The sequence below is a fragment of the Callorhinus ursinus genome, unplaced genomic scaffold (assembly GCF_003265705.2).
Source record: "Callorhinus ursinus isolate GAN/ISIS: 27379988/994484 unplaced genomic scaffold, GSC_fseal_2.0 scaffold7, whole genome shotgun sequence".
NCBI lineage: Eukaryota > Metazoa > Chordata > Mammalia > Carnivora > Otariidae > Callorhinus > Callorhinus ursinus.
Window position 1 is genome coordinate 28,710,651 of NW_027397069.1, and position 23,356 is coordinate 28,734,006.

General features: G+C 37.8%; 1 pseudogene; it reads right to left on the reverse strand.

The window, feature by feature from the left end:
* Positions 1-11,752: 11,752 nt before the first annotated feature.
* On the reverse strand, positions 11,753-12,745 carry LOC112826495 (protein MAK16 homolog pseudogene; annotated as a pseudogene).
* Positions 12,746-23,356: the final 10,611 nt, after the last annotated feature.

The following is a 23,356-nucleotide window of genomic DNA, read 5'->3' on the forward strand; positions in this document are numbered from 1 at the left end:
CTTAAGGTACTGATGAGCAACTGAAAGTGGGCAGAAAATGGAAGCAATATGATCCTTGAAATAAGGGAAACAAAGTGGATGAGATTTTATATATATATATATATATAACATATATATTATAACATATATATCATTTATTTACTTATTTACTTATTTATTTATTTATTTTCTTTTTAGGGCAATCCCCAGTCCATGCAACATATGGTGTCTAGAACTCAATCAGAAAGGGGAAGTCCTGTGCTGAGAGGTCAGAAGTCAGAGTTCAAGGCTTCCAGAGCAGCTGGAAATTGAAGGAAGAAATTCTGCAAATGAAGCAGTCACCGATGGGGGCAGATCCTCAAATTTGCACACAGACTACCTTTAGATTCTTAGCTAAATCTTGAGCTGCACAAATGAGAAATAAGAATGCAATATATCTGGGGCACCTGGCTGGCTCAGTCGGTGGATCCTGATCTCGGGGTTGTGAGTTTGAGCCCCACACTGGGTGCAGAAACTACTTAAAAAAAGAATGCCATGTTTTCAGTGGAAATTGAATGCAGGAAGGCTCAAAGAACTAGCAGAGATTTCAACATCTCCTGCCTACTTCTGGGGGAGCAGAATTTGACAATCAAGTCTCTTTAAGTTAATGGGGCTTAGTATACATCTTGAACTTTTTAGTAAAACCCCCAAAGGGCCACACTTTAGGAGTAAGAATCACGTTCCAAAACTAAGATTAAAACTAAAATAGTTCTACCCTAACTAAGCTTAAAACTAAAACTAAATATGGGCAGGATCAAGGTGATCCACAAGTAATTTAACTGTCTGTTAAAACAAAAACAAACAAACAAAAAGCCCTCAATACTTTTCAGAGGAAACTGCAGAATATGGAATCTCTAAAATATCATCAGGCACAATGCTGATATATAAATGTAGCAGATACATACAACAGAATATTATTTAGACATGAGAAAGATGAAATCCCGTCGTTTGCAACAGTGTGGATGGAACTTGAGGACATTTTGCTAAATGAAATAAGCCAAAAAGAGAAAGACAAATTCTGCATGATATCACTTATATGTGCAATCTAAAAAAAGAAAAAGAAAAACAAAAAAGAAAACCCTCAAACTCTTAGAAACAGAGTAAAAAAGTGGTTGCTAGGGACAGGGGGTATGGCCGAAATAGAAAGAGGTTGGTAAAAGAGTACAAACATTCAGCTGTAAGATGAATAATAGAGGAGGATAGAGCATAAGACACAGTGGCCATAGCTGATTAAACTGTATTCTGTTATTGAAGTGTACCAAGAGTAGAACTTGAATGTTCTCGCACATACACAAAAAAGACAAACGTGAGGTGATAGATATGTTAACTAGACGGTAGGGGTCCTTGCACAATGTATATCAAACCACCAGATACACACTTTAAGTTTCGTATGATTTTATCTGTCAATTCTACTTCAATAAAGTTGAAAAAAAGAGAACATTTTAGAAAAGCAAAAGTGAAGATAATGTAAATAAAGATGCCAGTAGATCCATGCCACAAGAAAGGCAAAAGGAGTTCTTTGGGTGGCTGAAGAGAAATAATACCAGATGGAAATTACAGGAAAGCATGAGGGATACATGAAATATGTTCGTGGATCAATAGAAAAGATTATTTTTCCTTCTTTTCTAATTGTCTAACAGACAACTGGCTGTTAAAAGCAAAATAATAATTATTCCTGGTTTATAATTTATTAAGAGCTTACTTTGTACTAAGCACCATCCTGTGTTTTACAAATGTTCATTTATATAATCCCCCAATAAGATGACAAGATGCGGAGGTGTGTAAAAACTTGACCAAAGTCACAATTAGTAGTCATTTAGGAGTGTAATGGTTCAAATATGGATTCTGGAGTTAAATAGACCTAGAGTCAAATGCTCTCTTTCCATTTACTGGCTGAGCGTCCTTGGAAAATTACTTAATACTTTAACATCAGTTTCCTCATGTAAAAAATATGCATAACAATATCTTCTGAGTTGTGAAAGTTGAGTGAAATAATTCATACAAAGTATCCTGAGACCTGGCACTTAGTAAACTCTCCACAAATGTTAGCCATTGTTATTACATGGTCTGACATTAGAATTCTGTCTAAAGGAAGCCCACGTCCTTCACCAGTGCACCAAGCTACCTCCATCTCTTAGAAGACAACTCTAAAACATGAAAAATGAAAAAGACAAAACAAAACAAAAACCCTTTTCTATCAGGGAATCGAGAATGTAGAAAGTACAAACGTCCCTGCCAAGTTAAAAGGAAAAAAAAAATCTGCTACTTTCTTTGATAGAAGACATCTGTTTTGAAAATTGTTAAACTTTAGGGAGGAAATATTTATTTTAAATACCTTTAGATACTCAAGATTCCATCTCACACAGTCTTTTGTGGGTTGTTTTTTTGTTTTTTGTTTTTTTTACAACAGCATGTTTTCTGTACCAATGAAAATAAACAAACCATCACCAAAGATGGGCATCTCAGAACATGAAGACTGATATCAGCATTTAGAATGCTAAGAGTGAAAACATTCTGGCTAGTTATGTTTTCTAAAAAAAAAAAAAAAAAAAAGTAAACCAAATCGATCAATCTGATAATCCAATAAAACTACTGTTTGACTTATAGGTTTTTATTTTGCTTTCTTTTTAGCCTTTCAAAAGGGCCATAAGCAACAAGGAAGCTTCCTGTCTATGAAATACACACCTCTAAAATACATATCACTCTTCATGGGATTTTAAAATGGCTCAATTCCAGGCCTTGAAGTAATTATGGTATTAATTAGTTCTTTCGTTTATTGAGAGGAGTTAGTGAGAATCCACTATATGCCAGGCACCGTGTAAGGTGTTACGGGACATACACAAAAGAATAGACATCCAGAAATGACCATCTGGGAAAGGGCTCCGAAGAGTCTGCAAGTAATGATATATATTCAGCATGACAACTGCTGTGACAGAAGGGTTAGGACAGAGGGTCATGGGGCGATGGAGAAGAATTCTAGATTGGCTTCACAGTGAACTGAGTATTGAACAGTGTAGCATTAACCGGACCTTTATTTTAACAAATAGTTGAGAAATATACAATCTAAACACACTAAGATCCTAAGGAGCAAAAATGGGATAATGTTTTAAAACTAAAGCAACATCAAAAACTTCTAGATATTGGACCTGACAATGAGTTTTTTGGATGTGATACCAAAAGCACAGACAACAAAAGCAAAAGGAGACAAGTGGGATTACATCAAACCAAAAAGCTTCTGCACAGGAAAAAAAAATCAACAAAATGAAGGCAACCTACAGAATGGGAGAAAATATTTGCAAACCATGTTTCTGATAAAGGGTCAATATCCAAAACATGTAAGAAACTCCTACAAGTCAATAGTAAAAAGCAAATAAATTAATTTGAAAATGGGCAAAGGACTTGAATAAACTTTTCACCAAAGAATATACACAAATGGCTAACAGGTGTATGAAAAGGTGGTCAATATCACTACTCATCAGGAAAAACCAAAAACACAGCGAGATCTCTCCTCACACTTGTTAGAATGGATATTATAAAAACAACAACAATAACAACAAAAGATAACAAGTGTGGGTGAAGATGCAGAGACTAGGGAAACTTGTACATTATTGGTGGGAATAGAAATTGGTGTAGCCACTATGGAAACAGTAGGGAGGTTCTTCAAAAACATAAACATAGAATTATTATTTGATCAGCAATCCCACTACTGGGTATATAAAAGGAATTGAAGTCAAGATCTGGAAGAGATGTCTGCCCTCCTATACTCACTACAGCATTGTTCACAATGGGCAAGATGTGGAAAAAAACTAAATGTCCATTGAAGGATAAATGGATAAAGAAAATGTGATATACAAACTTGTGGTTATAAGATAAGTACTAGAGATATAATGTACCACATGATGACTATAGTTAACACAGCTGTATGGTATATATGAAAGTTGTTAGGAGAGTAGATCCTAAGACTTCTCATCATAAGGAAAAAAATATATATATATAATATATATGTATGTCTATAACTTAAAATGTATGTATGTATATATATATAACACATACATATATTCATTCATACATAACTATATGTATGTATAAAATTTAAAAGTTCTCAGCACAAGAAAAAAATTTGTAACAAAGTATAGAGGTGGATATTAACTAGGTCTATTATGGTAATCATTTCCCAGTGTATACAAGTATCAAATCATGTTGTACACCTGAAACTGATATAATGTTATATGTCAGTTATATCTACGTTAAACAATATGATATGTACAAACAATCAAATATTATTCAGCTTTAAAAAAGAAGGGAATCCTGCCATCTTCAACAGCATGGGTAGACCCAAAGGACATTATGCTAAGTAAAATAAGCCAGTCACAGGACAAAAAACTGCATTACACTTTTATAAGTAATCTAAAATAGTGACACTCATAGAACCAGAGAGTAGAATTGTGGTTACCATGGGCTGGGGAAAGGGGAGATGAAGAGGCATAGGTTAAAAGTTGCAAAGTTTCAGTTATGCAAGATGCATAAGTTTTAGAGATCTGTGCCACACAGAGATTATAGGTATATTATAGATATATAACAACACTGTATTTCAGACTTAAAATTTTGCTAAGAAGGTAGATCTTAGGTTAAGTGCTCTTGCCACAATAGACAAAAAATATTATAAATAAATAAATGAAGGAAGGATAGATGGAAACTTTTGGATGTGATGGATAAGTTTATGGCCTTGAGCACGGGGATATGATAGTTTCATAGTGTATTCTCGTTAAAAAAAAACTCATCAAGTTGTATATAGTAAATATGTATAGCTTTTGTATATCAATCGTACCTCAATAAAGTGTTTTAAAAATAAAATGGAAAAATAAAATGCAAAAAATAAAAGTAATGCAACATGGTATTAGGTATTAAACATGCCAATCTTAAAATGGGGCCTTTTCTGGGTCTGTGTTATTTTGCTATTACATTCTACAAGTAAATAAGCCAAAAATAAAGAATAATACTGATATGTTCGAAGTATATTTTCTGTCTTCCAGTATTTAAAAAATAGAGTACATCATGAAGCAGGTTTTGGCATCGACTTAGTAACAGACATTTTATGAAACCAGATTAAATCAAGCAGCTTTAGACAAGCAGTTTTAGACTAAATAGAGATAACCTGAATTAACGATGTGGAGTTATGAGTAGACAGACCTGCCACATATTTCTGTTTTTGTTTGGCTTAACTTCGGAGGTGCTTTCTTGTTTTATCTTGGCACAGATTATAAAATGGCCTCATGTCCTATTTACTTACTCAGAATTGACTTCTCACGGAGGACATACTGCTTAAGAAAACTATTGTTTTCAGCACAATCCCGAGGAGTCCGTATAACGTGATTTGCTTCAAGAATCAAGTAAAGTTTGAACACCTTGTTTTGACACAAGCTGGTGGATGATATTTACTTAGATTTAAATAAATGATGATTTGTCATAAAAAATACCCATGACTCTTACACAAATCTGTTTAAACTTGCTCACTGAAACCACTAATGATGTCCCGCTTTGTGCGTTGGAGTTTGGGGGCTTTGGTAATGTCAGATAAAATGTAAAGAACATCATCTTACCACTTGAGGACATCAGTGGCTGGCCCTAATGTGTGACTGTAATTCACTTCTCACATAATCCTAAGAGGGATAATAATAATAAATGGCAGGGGTATTTGGAGTGTGTTTTGTTTGTTTGTTTGTTTGTTTGTTTAAGAAAGAATGGGAAGGAAAGAGATTGCACTATTTTGGTGGAAGATATTTTTGTCCCTTCCGAAGGGCGTGGAAAGCACTGGTACTGCTGTCCGTTCGAGTCTGAATGTTCTACTTACTTCATTTTGCCATGAACAGAACTAGAAAACTCGAGGCAGTGTCCTTAAATTGGATTATCCAGTGGGGACGCACGTCAGGGTGAAACCTAAAAAACAATGAGTTCTCCTTGCCTTTTTTTTTTTTTTTTCTTTAACTGATAAAGAAAAACCAAGCAACCTCCCAGAACTAGGGTTAAATGACAGGTAACAATTGAACGGAGGTTTAAGCATCTGGAAGATGGATAATCGGAAGCGCAGGCCGCTCTGGCTCACTCCTGGGACTGAGGACTGTACATGATCCTTGTTGGAGTCTCAGGGGGGGAGGAGGTGTTCGGCTTGACTGTCAATCTCAGTGACTTGGAATATCATCCAATATGATCGGAGCCCCCGGATTCCAGGACAGGGACACCTCCGGGCGGCCTCCCCTTCCCTCTCCCCACCCCCAGCGCCCACTTGGATTTGAGGAGCTGCAGGAACAGAGCCTGGCTTGGAACATCCTCCTTTCTGAGGAATCCTGGTGACCTTTGAAGTATGTCTAATTAGTTGTCTCATTTACGATCAAGCTTTACTGTCTTCTTTGGTTAGATTTTTATTAAAGCTCAGATCTTTAAAAATATATGAACAAAATGAGGGTTGCAGAAGGGAGTGGGGGGGATGGGGTAACAGGGTGATGGGTATTAAGGAGGGCACGTGTTGTGATGAGCCCAGGGTTTTACATGCAACTAATGAATCGTTGAACACTGCATTAAAAACTAAGGATGTATTATATGTTGGTTAACTAAACATAATAAAAAATAAATTAAAAGTTCCTATACTATTTTCTTAATCTGTAAACTTTAAATGATAAAGACTCAAGTTCCTCTCCCCACCCCCAAAAATATATATACATATGTTCAAGTGGCTAGAAAAGCATTCAACTATTGGGTATATTCTTATAAATACAATGGTAATAAGAATAATGATTCTTCAGCAAAGGGAAAATGTGGAATAATTTGTATTTGCTCTGTCTGATGTTAGGATTTGGCATTTCCTTGTGGGAAACTGATGATGGGGATGTTCTGCCAAGATAAAGGAAGGAGGAAATAAGCACCGCACCCCAGTAAGACTATATGGAGGTTTTAAAAAACATTTTTAAAAATAGCTTGTTTGATGATAGAATCAATTGAACTTAAGGACATTTTCCTAATCCTACTGCCATGAGGAGTTAGTTTCTAAATTTATAGGCCTATCATTCTGACTGTGGTCCCAGTTCTCTCTTTTGGGATTTCCCAAATTCTGTTCCTAGCTCTGTGATGGGAGGGGGGATGGTTTCAGTGAGTCTCACGGAGCTGCTCTGAATCAGGGTCCCAGTTGTATAAAGAGCACCAGTGCTTGCCTTTCTAAACCCTTCCCCGGGGGCACCTGGGTGGCTCAGTCAGTTAAGTGTCTGCCTTTTGGCTCAGGTCATGATCCCAGGGTCCCTGGATCGAGCCCCCTGTTGGCTCCCTGCTCAGTGGAGAACCTGCTTCTCCCTCTCTCTCTGCTGCTCTCCCTGCTTGTGTTCCCTCTCTCTCTGTCTCTCTCTCTCTGTCAAATAAATAAATAAAATCTTTAAAAAATAAAAATAAAAATCAACCCTTCCCAAGAAAAGTCTCTCTTATTTGGGGCTCATGACTTTTTTTCAGCACTCTATTAACACTAAAACAAAAAGAAATTTTTCTTTATGCAGAAGCGTCACTTATAATTTTGAGATGATTTCCCAGTTAAAGTCAGAATTATTGGTCTCTAAATTGTCAAAGAAGTGATATTCTGAATCTCAACTGATAATAACCCATGCTCTAACAAATGTAAATCACAGATAAAGGGCAAGGGAAAAATTGATTTCTGAATTTCCTTTACCAGTTTCCCTTGATTGATGTAGACCAACCAAAATTATATTTCGAAATTCTGGAAGGTCTCCAAGGATTGCTCTGCTGTTTCCTATTCTCAGATGTGCACCTTTCCAGCTACAACAGATCTAAAAGTACTAGGTAGTTGAACGCTGGTTACCAAGGAAGGCACATATCTTTTTTGATCAAAATTTCTTACAAATCTCTAGGAACAAAGTGAGAAAAAATGTATCATATAATTTTGATAAGATACGAGAAAAGAGGCATAAAGGGGTTTAATATTTTTCTCTTATGTAACTAGAAATAAAGGCCTATCTAAGCTCTTGGGCCCTGATAGTAAGTCATGATCACACAGGGGCCTGTTTGGCTTAACTAGACCCAATCCTTGGTCAGCATAGAGCTTTTCTTATGGCTGCCCCATATGTGTATTCATCTACTGGATACTTTGAACACGCTCTGTATGTGAAGCAGTATGGTTTCTCTAGGACTAGGGGAATACAGAGATGAAAGAGATAGGATCTTTGTCCCCAGTGATGACTTAAAAATCCGTCAAAGTTGTACAGGAAATAATGGTAATACAATTTCTATCACAACACAATACCGAGTCTGAACTCTGGCCTTAAATTTCATCAGTTAGTCCTTCATAGAAATACACTCATTAAGCCATATTGTTGGGAGGTAGATTATTAGGTTCATTATCTATAAGAGAAAATTTATTTTGCATGTGAAATAAACATGAGCAAATTCAGCCTCTTGTGCATTAGGTTTAGGGGCTAAAAATAGTTTAAAGCAGGATGAATTTTAAAGCTCTAAAAGCTCTGAAGTAGCATAATGATGGATTCATGCAATGTTTTTTTCTCAATAAAATAAACAATAATTGAAATATGTCACCCTATTTCTGTTGATTCTAGTGTACAAGTTTTATGTTATACGTGTATAGATGCTGATTATTCATGGGTCAATCTTTATGTCAGGGTGACAAGTTTTTCTGCTCATATGATGTGGCAGCCTTATGCTGGGTGTTTCAGGTACACAAAGACAAGTAAAACATAGTCTTTACACACAGCACTGGGACAACCATAGAAAAGGATAGCACTGGGAAAGATTGCAACAGGAAAGGACACTTTACAGGAGGGAATTTTTGAAATAAAAACTGACCCCTCGATAGAATTTTTAAAGGACAAAGTAAGCCATGGAAACTGAACTCTAGCAAAAACTTGAAGGCAGCATAGTGAGGGAAAAATTGTCCAAGTTTGCTAGAATAGGACTTTTGGAAAGTTAGGTCCACTCTTAAACATCAAAAGAGTTTGTCTCTACGGGCACCTGGGAGGCTCAGTCATTAAGCATCTGCTTCGGCTCAGGTCATGATCCCAGGGTCCTGGGATAAAGCCCCGCATCGGGCTCCCTGCTCCGCAGGAAGCCTGCTTCTCCCTCTCCCACTCCCCCTGCTTGTGTTCCCTCTCTCACTGTCTCTCTCTCTCTCTGTCAAATAAATAAATAAAATCTTTAAAAAAAAAAAAGTTTGTCTCTCACCCAATATGATAATGATTGTAGTTTTAGTAAACTTTCATAGAAAATAACACACAAAGACAAAGTTACTGTAGACAAAGTCACTCTAAATTCAGTTCAGAATAAATTTACCACAGCATCTATATACATTTGAACAACATAGAGATGAGATGTACAAGGCCTAGTATGGATTCAGTCTAATTTTGAGGTATACATGGATTCATGGATCCATTGACATAAGAACTGCCTTCCCCGGGGCAGGGGTCTTTGGTCCTCTATTTAGAAACCACTGGTATCATATATGGAAGTAATGGAGGGCAAGGTTAGAAAAGTAGTCTAGGATATCATTATAGGAGCTGTTGAATAAGGACCATAAAGTTTGTTTTTGATTTAGGAGAAGGCATTATAAGTACACGAGCCCATAGCAGCATGATGCAAAATGTGGTTTGGGAAAATTATTTTTGTTTGATGTTAGCTCCATAAAGGCAGAGAGCTTCTCTGTCAGATTCCCCATTGAACACACAATACCTAACAGAGTGCCTGGATCATAACAGGTGCTCAACAAATAGGTGTTTGTTGAGTAAATAAATAAGCAAATGAATGAAACCAATCATGAGGACAGTTTCAAAAAGCACAGAGGGGTAAAACATGTCAAGTGCTACAAAGCAACCAAGGAGGGTGAGAATAGCAAGTAAGAACACCAGATTGTGAATAGTAAGGGGTCTGAGATGATCTTCACAGGAGCCCCTCCTGTAGAGGGCCAGAGTAGAGGCCGACCTGACTGGACTTAAAGAAAGATCAGTTAATGAAGAAGGTGGAAGACACAAGATTACTTCAGAAAGTCTGGCATCTGCTTTGGAGAAGACTTTAATATTGTCTAGTGAATTACACACTCAACAGTACCAATGGCAGAACAGTGGAGAAACCAATGTGGTTTCTCACTACCGGGAATACAGAGATGAATATTACTGAGGTCTCTGTCCCAAATCACAAGTGTATAGGGGCAATGGCAACTTTCTCTCAAGTAGCTCAGGGAGAAAAAGTATTTTATAGTATATTTGCCCATTTTCTGAAAGACTGGAGCTGCTTCAAATTAAAAATAAAATCATTGAAAATGGTTTTAAATAGAAAAAGAAGTTTAAAAAAGTATGTCAACATCAATTTAAAAAGCTAGCGATAGGGCAAGAATTTGAATGGGAGGCATTATTAAATAAATGTGAAGTTTTTGTTAGGAGACTTTTTTGAGGGGGAAGGCTTTGTGTTTTAGAATGAAGGGAATGTTAATATACTTATAGGTAGGGCAGAAGAATCAAGTTAGAAGAAAAATACACCTGGAACCCGGTCTAATAAACGATTCAATTCAGCATGCTAAATTTCATGGGCTAGCAGAAAGAAAGTATTTGGCGAAGAGGCCAGCAGCCTACACTTTTGCCTTCAGGAAGTTGGTTGCAAATGTTTCAAAGCAAGTATATGTGCCCTTTCACCTCAGAGTAACTCTAGAATGTGGTAGTAGGTGGACTGCAAATCAATCTTAGCGGGAATGGACATAACAGATACTAGAATTTTCAGGGCCAATGTTCCCAAAAGTCCTGGACATCGACTCCTACAGGAGGTTCTGATTTAGCCTGCCTCCTGGTTACTAACACACCAAGGCAGGTGTCCTGAGTAAGATCTCGTTGTTGTATGTAATCAATGGCATTGTATTTTTGTTTATCCGTGTGTCATTTCCACTCTTCAGACTGCGTTCCTATGAACAGTTTCCACAGAAATCAGGGGCCTGTTTGGTACACCTTGTTATCTAAATGCGCTCAGGGAGACAGGGCTGCTGTGGGGGTGGGGAACAATAGACAGAACTACCTAAGAAGTGGCTTCAACTGGCTACCATGGCAGATTGCCATCTTTGGAGATTAAACAAGCAGGTCTATAATCTGTTTTAGGAAAAGATTATTATTTTTTCATCCATTATAAACTCCCAAACTATTATAGCTAAGTGAGTAAATAGTATCACTCCAGTCCCTGGTATTCAACCACCGGTTATGGAAAGCTGTTGTAATTCTGTTTGGTTAAACATGTTGGCTAAAAGCAGGCATAACAGGTAGACCAGGAAATCAAGTCCATAGACAACCTAAATAACATATTTATTTTTGCTGGAAAAGACACACAATATTATATTGTAATTTTAGGTCTTTAATCATTGTGGAGAAAATTTGAGATGATGATGGAGAGTAGACAAGGGCAATTTCCAGGTCTTTCTTAAGAGACACGACTCGTACTGTGAAGATCATGGGGTTTGGATTCAGACACTGGTTCTCTTTCATCCCAACTTTGTGACCTTAGCAAGCTAGTGAACCTCATTTTCTGCATCTGTAAAATGGGGCTAATGGTACCTTACAAACTTACAGGGTTTTTATAAGGATTAATGATAATATATGCAGAATGACTATTATTATTATCTGTTTACTCGTACTCTGCTATACTGTTCATTAGCTATTACTGTTTTTTTTTTGTTTTGTTTATTTTCATGTTCAGTCCTATTTATAAATGTCCAAAGAAAAGTCACGTTGTTTTGGCCTTGGCCACAGGCTCTGTCTCCTGCTCATACTCTATCTCCACCTAGGCTCGTTTTCTCCGCAAGGGTCCTTTCAAGGGTGTTTTGCCTTTATGTCTGGTATCAAGGGCCTTTTCTTCTTCCTCGATGGAGGATTTATCATCCTGATCTTCATCACTGCTGGCATCCAGTTTATCCATATCCTCAAAATCACTTACGTCACTCTCCTCCACCTCATCATCTTCAACAAACTCTCTCTTCCCCACATCTTCTTCATCGTCGTCATCTTTTTCCTCAGAATCTGAAGAGTCACTCTCTGCCTCCTGCCGTTCCAGGGCCTTGTCGAAGGCATGAATGGGAAAGTTGTAGATGTCACCGTACGTATCTTGTTTCAGTCTCTCCAGCAATTCCTTTTCAATAGCATTATCCAGCTGAGCAGCTATTAATGCCTTTTCCTCTCTTCTTTTTTCCCTCCGTTCCACCTTCTTACTCAAGGGAACAAGTTTCTTCTGTCGCTTTAGTGTAAGTTTTCTAATTCGAATTAGGCACTGGGTGATCTTGGTGAATCTCTGCTTACACTTGTGTCGAATGAAACGGGGCCAGTAAATTAGATTTTCATCTATTTGCTCCAGTGCTTTCTCATAGTTTTTACGAAGCCGGACCCGTTCCCAGAGATGCCTAGGAAAAGCTGCTCGCTCTATAACCTTCATATACAAGTAGCACTGTCCTTTCTCTTCTTTGATAGTGGCATACTGACTGTTTGCCAGGGGACAAGACGACCGATTACACAGTCCAGTCAGGCTATATTCATTTCTGCAAAAACTCTGAGTCTTAGTTCTAATCTTAAAGGAACAAAACTGCTTGTTTCCTAGTGTATCCCAGATAACATCATCTGACTGCATGGCGTCCGCGGTTCAGAATGCAAAGCCTGGCCAGATCTAGGGAGCAGCCATGCTTCTTCCGGAAAATCACTTCCGGAGAGCCTAGCTATTACTGTTTTTACTATTTACTATACATAAACTACATTCTAATCCAGTTAAGTCCCTCACTAGTGGCTTACAAACATTTCACAATCATCAAAAACAAGCAAATATACAGATTAAATAAATAAGCAAACAAAAAAGCCTTTTCAGGTTGAGGTATCTTACTATAAATTTTCCATAATTTTTTTTTAGCTTCCATTCCTCAACCTTGTGGAGGAAGGAAGGAAGGGAGGGAGGGAGGGACAGAGGGAGGAAGGAAGAAAGGAAGTGAATGAAAGATAACCAGATTAAAGTGTTAGTATCGAATTTAAATTCTCCTTTAAGATAGCCAAAGATTAAGAAGTGTATCTAAATAAGCAATTTCAAGAAGAGTTTACATTCAATAATGCCAATATTCCCACATGTATTTTATAATCTTTCGCTAAATAGGGTGCTCCTTTGCCCTGGTTTACCTGGGACACTTCCAGTTTATTCCTATGATGCTGGCTTAATTAGTAGTAGTCTCTAATATCCTTCCACTCTTAAAGGTATCCTACTTTGGATAATAAGTATACTCATCGTATATAAAGCATTTTACGCCTGAATTTTCATGAGAACCCACAGTTCGATGCGATGCAATAGAAGGTATTAACTTGACCAAATTTCACAGATTGGAAAAAAAGAAAAATTACAGATTAACACCAAGACTGTGAAATGTTTTCATAGCAAATTTTCAAGTTAACATTTTATTAATGGATTGCAATATAACAAAAAAAGATCAAGCAAGCAAGAAAGATGTACAGAACCAAGAGAGGACCAAAGCAAATGGAAACCTGTGCCAAGTCACTGGGGGCAGGGCTCCTGGTGGCCAGGGCTGTGAGGAGAACTTGGACATTAAATGTGCAATTTTTGAAAAAAAATTGCATAATATATAGATTTTTAAAAAACACTAACAGAGTTCAAAACTTAACTTATTTTGAATTCCAGAGTCCTGTACCCTGAAGATGAGTTTATTGAATGATTTATTGAATCAAAGAATGATGGGTTATAAAAAATATCCAGGGTCTAGATTGCTTTTCCTTTTCCCTCCCCCATGTGTTCCTCCTCTCCTGTTCCCCCCCTCCCTGCCCCGCTCTTCCCCATAAACTTCATATTACCAAGAAAGGGAGAGAAACTGGGATCATGTTTTTGCCTATTAAAAACTGAGATTTTTGGATTAATTCTAACTTGTGAGAAAAATCCAAATCTATTACATTTTGTAACTTAAGTAAGTTATGGAAGCAATAGTTATGCTGACTTAAACATTAGTTTATGAAGTATGAATATAATAATTTTTATTATGATGTCACTTATCCCTTTAAACAGAGTTTTAAGCCTTGTGTTTTTCAAAGTTATTTATTTGCTCAGCCTCACCTCAATTGAATTTAATACTCATCAGGAAAACAAAATGGATATCTTGGGATGGAAGAAAGAATAGATGGCTGCCAATGACAAAGACCTAAATGTAAATTAAGTCTAATGAGTTCTAGGAAATTATAATCACAAAGTAATTGTGAATCACATATTTTTTGTCTTTCACTGACTTGCCATAAGTAAATCTCTATGAGTAAAAATTTCTGTAAATTCTATGCTTAAAAAATACCCAATCTGAAGTCCTCTGGTAATCCAGAGACCCTTCTGACATTAATCTATTAATATTTTCCATTACTGAGTGTACAAGGAGGCTAGTACATATTTCTTTATTTCTTTTTAAAAATTAGTTTAGTAGGCCTTTCTTAACATGACACCCAAAGGCAGAAATTATTAAGATAAGGTATAGTAGAATTGACCAAATAAGAACAAAATCTTCTGTAGAGCAAAGCTCACCATAAACAAAATCTAGGACCAGAATATGTAAAATATGTGTTGGACAAAAGGTTGCTACACTGAATACATGAGTTCTCAAAAGTCAATTTAAAAAATTGTCTCATAGAAAAAAGGGCAAAGATTTCAAAAGACAATTTACATCTTAAGACTTACAAATAGCAAATAAAAAAGATATTCAACCTCACTGATAATCAAAGAAATTCAAGTTAACATAACAATGGGATAAAGTGCTTTTACCTAGTAGACAGAGAAAGAATTTTTAGAGTGATAATATCCATACTGATGAGGTTGAAGGACACAAGTCATTTTCGTACATTGTTGGTGAGAATGTAAGGCAGTGAAACTTTTCTAGAGAGAAATATGGTGCTATGCATTAAAAACCTTAGTGATGTACAAATCATTTGAGAGAGAAATTTTCCTTCTAAGGATTATTCCTAGGAATTGATTGGAGAAGAGCACAGAGTATGATATATAAAGGTATTCATCACAGGATTCCCACAGATTGGTAAAGGGTCAACTGTCTATCAATACTGAATGAAATAAATATGGTACATTTATAGATGGAATATTATTCATTCATTAAGGATATAAATTTATATCTATTGACACATAAAAATATGAATATATACTTAATTGAAAAAAACTAGTTACAAAAGAATGTTTATAGCAGGATCCCATTTTTAAAAAGAAGAATATATACTGGGACGCCTGGGTGGCTCCATCAGTTAAGTGTCTGCCTTCGGCTCAGGTCATGATCCCAGGGTCCTGGGATCGAATCCCCCATTGGGCTCCTTGCTCAGTGGGGAGCCTGCTTCACCCTCTGCCTGCCACTCTCCCCCGCTTGTGCTCTCTCTCTCTTTCCCTCTGACAAATAAAAAGATAAAATCTTAAAAAAAAAAAGAACATACACTAAAATTATATCAGGTATCTTTTTCTGTGGTAGGATTCTGTAGAATTTTTACTTTCTCCTTCATGTCTGTTTGTACTTCTTAAATTATTTACAATCAGAATAAAAGTGATAAAGTTATTTCCCTATTATGAAGGGGTTAAGTGCCCTGGTAAGTAATTTCTGGTCATTTTTTATTAGGTCGCTGTGAAGTTTGGTTCTCTGTCCAAAAAAAAAGGTCATATTTATATTCTACTGAAAACCTAAATGGAAAGTGTGCTTCATACCTGAAACCTCTGACAGTGACAATGGGAAATTTCTACATGTGAGGCTGTGACCTCTGCAAACAAAAGGGTCCTGTGAAATGAAAGTTCCCATATGAGATGGCTTAAATCAGCTTTGTGAGTGGGGCAGGCCATTTGGAGGGAAGATTTCTTAATATCAAATTGTTGTTATTCTAAAGGTTGGCACCTCTTAATTTTATTCTCAGCCCCACTTCTTCTTACTTCATAGCACAAAGTGAACCAGATCTTGGGAATCAGAAGAAAAAGAAACTGGAGGGAACTGGGAAAGAAGGATATGATGACAAAAAGAAAAACTTCCTGCCCGTGGCTTGGAAAACAACACTATCAGGCCCATCAATTTGGTGCTAATTTTGTCTATGGAAAATCACAAAAATGAGCCCAAATACCTCTCCTCCTGGTCCACACATAAATTTTCAATCAAAATTTAGCCCAGGGGGGGGAAATGAGCCAAATAAATACATGTAGCTAGCTAAATCCCTCACAAAGGGGCCTTCAGTGTTTCTACTCAGCATAAGAACGTAACTCCTGGCTCTTCTACTGAAATGATTCATGAAAAAGAAAAGCTAAATATGTTTTCTTAAGAAGCAAGTCAATGTGTCAGAAAAATATGATTGTCCTAATCCAGTTTAACTTTTCACCTCAATAAATAAGCAAGAGAAATTTGCAACCTGAACCGTTCTTAGCAGTAAATGTTTCTCTTCCTTCTTGCTCCTGAAGAGTTTTTCTTTTTTATCCTGGGGCTGAAGGAATATTATAATTCATCAAAATTTCATCCCTACAGGAATCTGGATACCCCCAAAAATATGAGCTAGTGAAAGAAATGATGAAATTTGCTTTCACAAATAGTTTTTAAAAAGAGGCAGGCACCCATTCGGATACAATCTGGGGTGAGAGCAGAGGATGAATGCAAGGCCCTCTGGAAGATGTTCTTTCCCAGGAGGCGGAGAAGTGGACCAGGGGTCAGGGCACAGTACTCCACCAGTATCAACCAGTTATGTAATCTGGAGTGAGTCTCTTCACTGCTCCAAAACTCCATATAAGAAATGGAGAACAGGTTGGTAGTGCCAGAGGCAGGGGGTGGGCAAAATGGGTAGAAGTGATCAAAAGGTTCAAACTTCCGTTATAACATTGGTCAGTCCTCAGGATGTCATGGAAAGCATGGTGGCGACAGTTAACAATACTGCATATTTGAAAGCTGCTAGGAGAGTAAATCTTAAGAGTTCTCATCACAAGAGAAAAAAAATTGCAACTACGTATGGTGACGGATGGTAACTAGACTGAGAGTGGTGATTGTTTCACAGTGTATACAAATACCAAAACATTGTGCTGTACATCGTATGCTAATATAATGTTACATGTCAATAACAACTCAGTTAAAAAAAAATGGAAATGACACTGACATTTTAATGGTTAGACGAGGGGCGCCTGTGTGGCTCAGTTGGTTAAGCATCTGCCTTCGGCTCAGGTCACGATCCCGGGGTCCTGGGATAGAGCCGCACAACCGGCTCCCTGCTCCGCGGGAAGCCCGCTTCTCCCTCTCCCACTCCCCCTGCTTGTGTTCCCTCTCTCGCTATATCTCTCTCTGTCAAATAAATAAATAAAATCTTTAAAAAAATTTTTTTAAATGGTTAGACGAAATGGTTTTATTTGAGCCTTATAGTTCTAAGATCCAATTACTTATATTTTACTAAACTGGGGGGGGGGGGGATGATACAGACCAACATGCACAGTATGATCCAATTTTTGTTAAATAAAGTAGAAACAAGTCATAAAACAAAAACCTACATGTAAGGTAAAGGCTGGAATTAAACAACAAAAATTACATAGATTGCAGCTTTTGATAATTCTTCTTACACATCGTTAGTCAGTATAATATTTCAAGTAGTGTCTTTTCCCAACCTGTGTCTTGATTTTTTTTTACTCTTCTAACGCTTTCTTTGAGGAACAGCAATCATTTTTAATGCAGATCAATTTATTATTTTTCCCCTTTAAATGAGCACTTTTTATGTCCTGCTTAAACACTCTTTCACTATGCCAAGAAATGACGCTATCAGAGGTTTATTTTTATTTTTATCTTTTTGCATCAAGTCGGTCAACCAGCGGACCATGGCAAATTCTGCCCTCGACGTGTCATAAGTTGACATAGCTTGTTTCAAAATGAAACTTCCAGGAAGGAAGTCAAGGAGAAGCTTTGAAGATCTGTGTTTCACTTTTTCTCTACTGATGGTAATCAGTGAGTGCCCTGGGAAACCAATTCTCTCTAGCTCTCCAGTATGCTCTCTAAATCTCACCATGTGTCACTGGCAAATTCCCCTATTTCATCAACCTGTTCCCTGAATGCTCTCTTGACTTTCTTAAACTAACTGAAACTGTCTGCAGTCCCACCTCACCCATCCCTCCTAGCGAGGGTGGATCCGGGTTTTTTAGAGTCCTGCAATGTATACAATTTGGGGAACCCTTTTAAAGAAAAGAAAGTAAGTAACAGAAGAAAATAGAAAATACCTGGGGCAGTGCGTATAAAACTGACAAATATATAAAGCCCACAGCAGCTCTGGGTGGGGCCCGTTGCAAGTGAGGGGTTCTGACCCCAGGTCACAGGTCCCTCCATAGCCTTCGGGGGGAGGCTTTTTTGTCCTCATGCATCTTTGTGCACAAGAACCAGAGTTGGGGTACATTGTGTTTTTAGGTCATTTATTTCTCTCCTTCCAACAAGAGCCCTGATGTATACAGGCCATCCATCTACTTTTTCTCTCTCTCTTTTTTAATTTAACTTAATTTTATTATGTTATGTTAGTCACCATACAGTACATCATTAGTTTTTGATGTGGTGATCCACGATTCATTGTTTTCGTATAACACCCAGTGCTCCATGCAGTACATGCCCTCCTTAATACCCATCACCGGGCTAACCCTCCCCCCTCCCCCCTCCCCTCCAAAACCCTCAGTTTGTTTCTCAGAGTCCATCGTTTCTCATGGTTCGTCTCTCCCTCCGATCTCCCCCCCTTCACTTTTCCCTTCCTTCTCCTAATGTCCTCCGTGCTATCCCTATGTTCCACAAATAAGTGAAACCATACGATAATTGACTTTCTCCGCTTGACTTATTTCACTTAGCATCATCTCCTCCAGTCCCATCCATGTTGATGTAAAAGTCGGGTATTCATCCTTTCTGATGGCTGAGTAATATTCCACTGTATATATGGACCACATCTTCTTTATCCATTCCTCTGTGGAAGGGCATCTCGGCTCTTTCCACAGTTTGGCTACCTCCCTTGGCCAATTATCTTCTTTTATTGAGAATTTAAACTCACTTGGGACAGCTCTTGGCCCACCTTCGTCACTCAACTTCCATAAAAACGATTGGCCCAACACCATTGTCCTCATGGTTTATGCTGCCCCTCCAATCCCGTGTCCCTTCCAGCCACGCTTCAATCTCCGATTGCCCTCATAGCAAATCATCTCCCAGAGCCTTCTGACGTGGCTGCTCTCCCCTCCTCACCCCCAAACTATCCTCAACCCTCTTCACACACAAGAGAGTGTCATTCTCAAGTCAATCACGAGTCTCATGTTTCCAAAAGCAGTGGTCTCTCTGTCTTCATCTTCCTCGTCACCTGAGCAGCTGTCTACTCCCTCTAAAGCAAACAAACAAACAAACAAACAAACAACCAAAAACACACACCTTTATTTTCTGGCTTCCCCCTACCTCCCTGGCCATTTATTGTCTCATTCTCCTTCATGGACTCCTCCTTCCTTGGCTCAATCTCGAAATAGGAAAGCACGTGGGTCTCAATCCTGATTCTTGAGCCTTCTCCTCTTTTCCCTCCGCACTCACTACTGAAGTGATTTCCTCCAATCACATGGCTCTAAATGGCACTTACATGCACATGATTCCAAAATGTGTATCTCCACCATTTCCTCTGCCTGCCATCTCCAGAGGCCGATCTATCTGTCTTAGTTTCCCGGGCATGCTGTAACAGAGTACCACAGACTGGGTAGCCTGAGGAGCAGACATGTATTGTCTCACAGTTCTGGATGCTAGAGGTCCAAAATCACAATGTCAGCTGGTTTGGTTCCTTCTGAGGGCTGTGGGGAAGAATCTGTCCCATTTTTCTCTTCCATCTTCTGGTAGTTTCAGATATTCTTTGGCTTATAGATGGCATTTTCCCTGTGTCTTCACATCATCTTTCCTCTATGTGTGTCTGTCTCTGTGCCCAAATGTCACCCCTTTATAAGAATACATTCATATTGAATTAGGGCTCACCCTTAACTCGATCATCTGCAAAGACCCTATTTCCGAATGAGGTCATAATCTCAAATACTGGGGGTTAGGATTTCGGCATTTGGGGGTGGGGGGGGACATCAGTCAACCCATAACACCATCTAACTGCTTCTCTGACCCTCCCCTTGGATAAGAAAGTCAAACTTAATATGCACAAACAGAAATCTTGATTGGTGCTTTCACCAACCGAATTTTTCTCTAGGCTTATTTACGTTAACAAGAGGTATCACCATCTACTATCTAAGGGGTTATCCTTGGTGATTCTCTTTCTCTCATGCCACACAGCCAATATTTCAATAAAGTCAGCTCTATTACACACTCTGAATCTGTCCACTTTTCTCTCCACCACTACCATTTGACCCAAGCTGCTATCATCTCTCACCCAGATCAGGGACATAGCCATCTATTTTAATTCTTCCCACTCCACAACCTAGTCTCCACTCTGCCACAAAGAAATGTTTGCCTTAAATGGTTTTTATTCTTGGTCAAAGTAATATACACACATAATATTGAAATATAGGATAGTAATTAAAATCTTCAGTGTAAAATAGAAGTTCCTTATCTCATCACTTCTTGTGTTGTATTATCTTGTTTCTCCTGGCATTTACTTTCATATTTCTAAATAATATGATTATTTCTGGTTCCATGAATTTGGATATTTTCTATTGGCTTCCTTTTATGTTTGGTGAAGACTCTACTAATCCAACTACCACCCCCCAATTCTCCTCCCCATTTCCCTCAGAATAGTAATATTACTATTTTCTTCTTAAACAACCTAACAAGGTTCTCATGAGTCTGCTTAAATATATTTTAATTCTAGAACTGGGTAGTTACATTTTTATACATATTTTGGGTTTTACTTGTGGTTATAATTTTTTTTTAAGATACTGCATGACTCAAATGTCTGCAAATAATTTTATCTTATTTGGCTGGGTATAAAATTTAGGGTTGAAAATAATTTTGTAAGCATTCCTCTGGGGCCTTTTGTCAGTAATATAACAAATGAAAAGTTGAATGGTGTGTTACATATTGTCTTCTGTAACCCACTTTTTTCTATCTCTGGAAGCTTCTAGAAGCCTCTCTCACCATGGTACTCTTATATTCAGAATGGTGTGTCTTGAAGTGGGTCTTTTTTATTCGCTCTCCTGGGTATTCTGTCAATTTTCTCATTGGGGGAAGTGTTCTTGTATTATTTTTTCATGATCTCCTATCTTTTCTTAGCTCCCTGAAATACTCTGAGTTAAATGTTAGACACCTTGATCCTCCAAGTCTTGTCTTCCCTTTTCTTTTTTCCATCATTTTTGATTTTGTTCTGTTTTTTGAAAGGTTTATTCAACTTTATTTTTTCTAGTGTCCCAGTTTCTTGTATTTTCATTTCATCTAAGATTTTCTCTTCATTGTTTCTTTTCTTACAGCTTTCTGATCTTGTATTAGATATGCAATATCTTATCTTCCTAATGATATTAAAGACTTCAAAAAATAACAGTGCTGTGCTTTGACTTACCTCTGTTTCCTCCAGGATTTTCTTTTCTTTCTGCCTTTTATCTCTCTTTTGTAATTAGAGAGATTAAATCAAAGGTTTTTCTCAAATGTCTGATTATTATTATTTCCTAGTTTATATTTAATAATGCTTAGAAATCAGATCCAGTCCATGATCAGGAGTGATCAAGTAGTGAGCTTCCCTGGAGGCTGAATAATCAGGAAATTATGTGAATGTGTGTTCTCTAGAGTTTTTCCATTTCTCCTGATTCAAGTTTCCTTGAGTTTCCTGCCTGTGTAGTATAGACCAACATTCAAGCAACAGGCAAGTACAAGGGGGTGAGAATTACTCTACTCAGTTTGTAGACTTTAGATTAATCTATTTTCATCCCTAAGTCGCACAAACCCATCTTTCATTTTCCCATGTGCCCCTAATTCCTTCACCTCTCAAGTTTAGATTCTCCATAGAGTGCATGCCCCTTTTCTGCCATAGAGGACATCACCTTGATGCATGAACGGTCATGCTTATCTTGAGACTAACGGCTTGGTATACAAACTTTCATCCAATCCGTTTATTTCCAGGCCTTTCCCCTACCCTCCTTTCTGTGGTATGCCATGACTTGAAGTGCTGGTCAGTGAGAATTGACTCCCTCATCTTTGATATTCTCTGCACATACTTTAGGTTATAATTACCCACTTCCAACTAAATCAGTCACCCTTCCTCTATCCATCTGTTTGCATTTTCCAAAAATATGTGGTAATGCTTTAGCTCCTGCTCCCTCCTCTCCTTTTCTCATTGTTCCTAAAGCTTGATGCCTTTTTTATTCTTTTACTACTATTTCAGCAAAGTCTTTGGAAGAAAAGGAGAAAACTACATGTGGTCAAACATTCACCCTTTACATCTTTATCCAAAATAAGTCACTTGCTGTTTAAAATTCTCCAAGGAATTTTTATCACATTAAGAATAAGATCCAGGCGGCACCTGACTGGCCCAGTTTGTGGAATGTGTGCCTCCTGATCTCCAGGTTGTGAGTTTGAGCCCCATTATTGGTGGGTGTAGAGATTACTTAAAAATAAAAAAATCTGAAGCAAAAATCTTAAAAATTAAAAAGAATAAGATCTAGCTAGACATGTCACCATGGCCTTTAAGGACCCATATGGTCTGGCCCAGTTTGTCTTTCTCTCCCATCGCTTACCCCTCCCTCTTTACTCCGGCCACACTGATCTCCATCCTGTCGTTTAAGGGCTTTGTCCTCAAATCTTCACAATGCTTGTTTCTTTTTGTTATTCAGATCTCAGCTCAAAATCACCTCTTCAGAAAAACCTTCCTGACTTTCCTTACCCAAAGTACTGCCCACCTCAGGACATTCTACTGTATCAATTTATTTTTTTTAAGAGGATTTTTCACCAGCTGAAATTATCTCATGTATTCATATGTTAGTCAGTTTCTTGCCTATATCCTCTCCTGTAGAATGTCAGCTTCATAGGCGCAAAGGCTTTATCAAGCTAGTGCGCTGCAGTGTCCCACGACATGGGCATGACATCCCATAGACACTTAATAAATAGTTACTAGCTGATAAATACTGAGAGTTACTGTCTTGATGTGCCAAACTGGGCAAAATACAGTTATCTCTTCCGGTACAAGAAAGCAGTTTTGGAGAACCTTAGAAGAATTTATTCCAGAAGCTTTACTCTAAAATATAAGATACTGTAAACAAGGAGAAAACTAAAGATGCAGGTCAGAGACCCAATATTTGGAAGAAGAACCAGGTTAGTGCGTCATGCAAACTAAGGGAGAAGTGAGCGGAC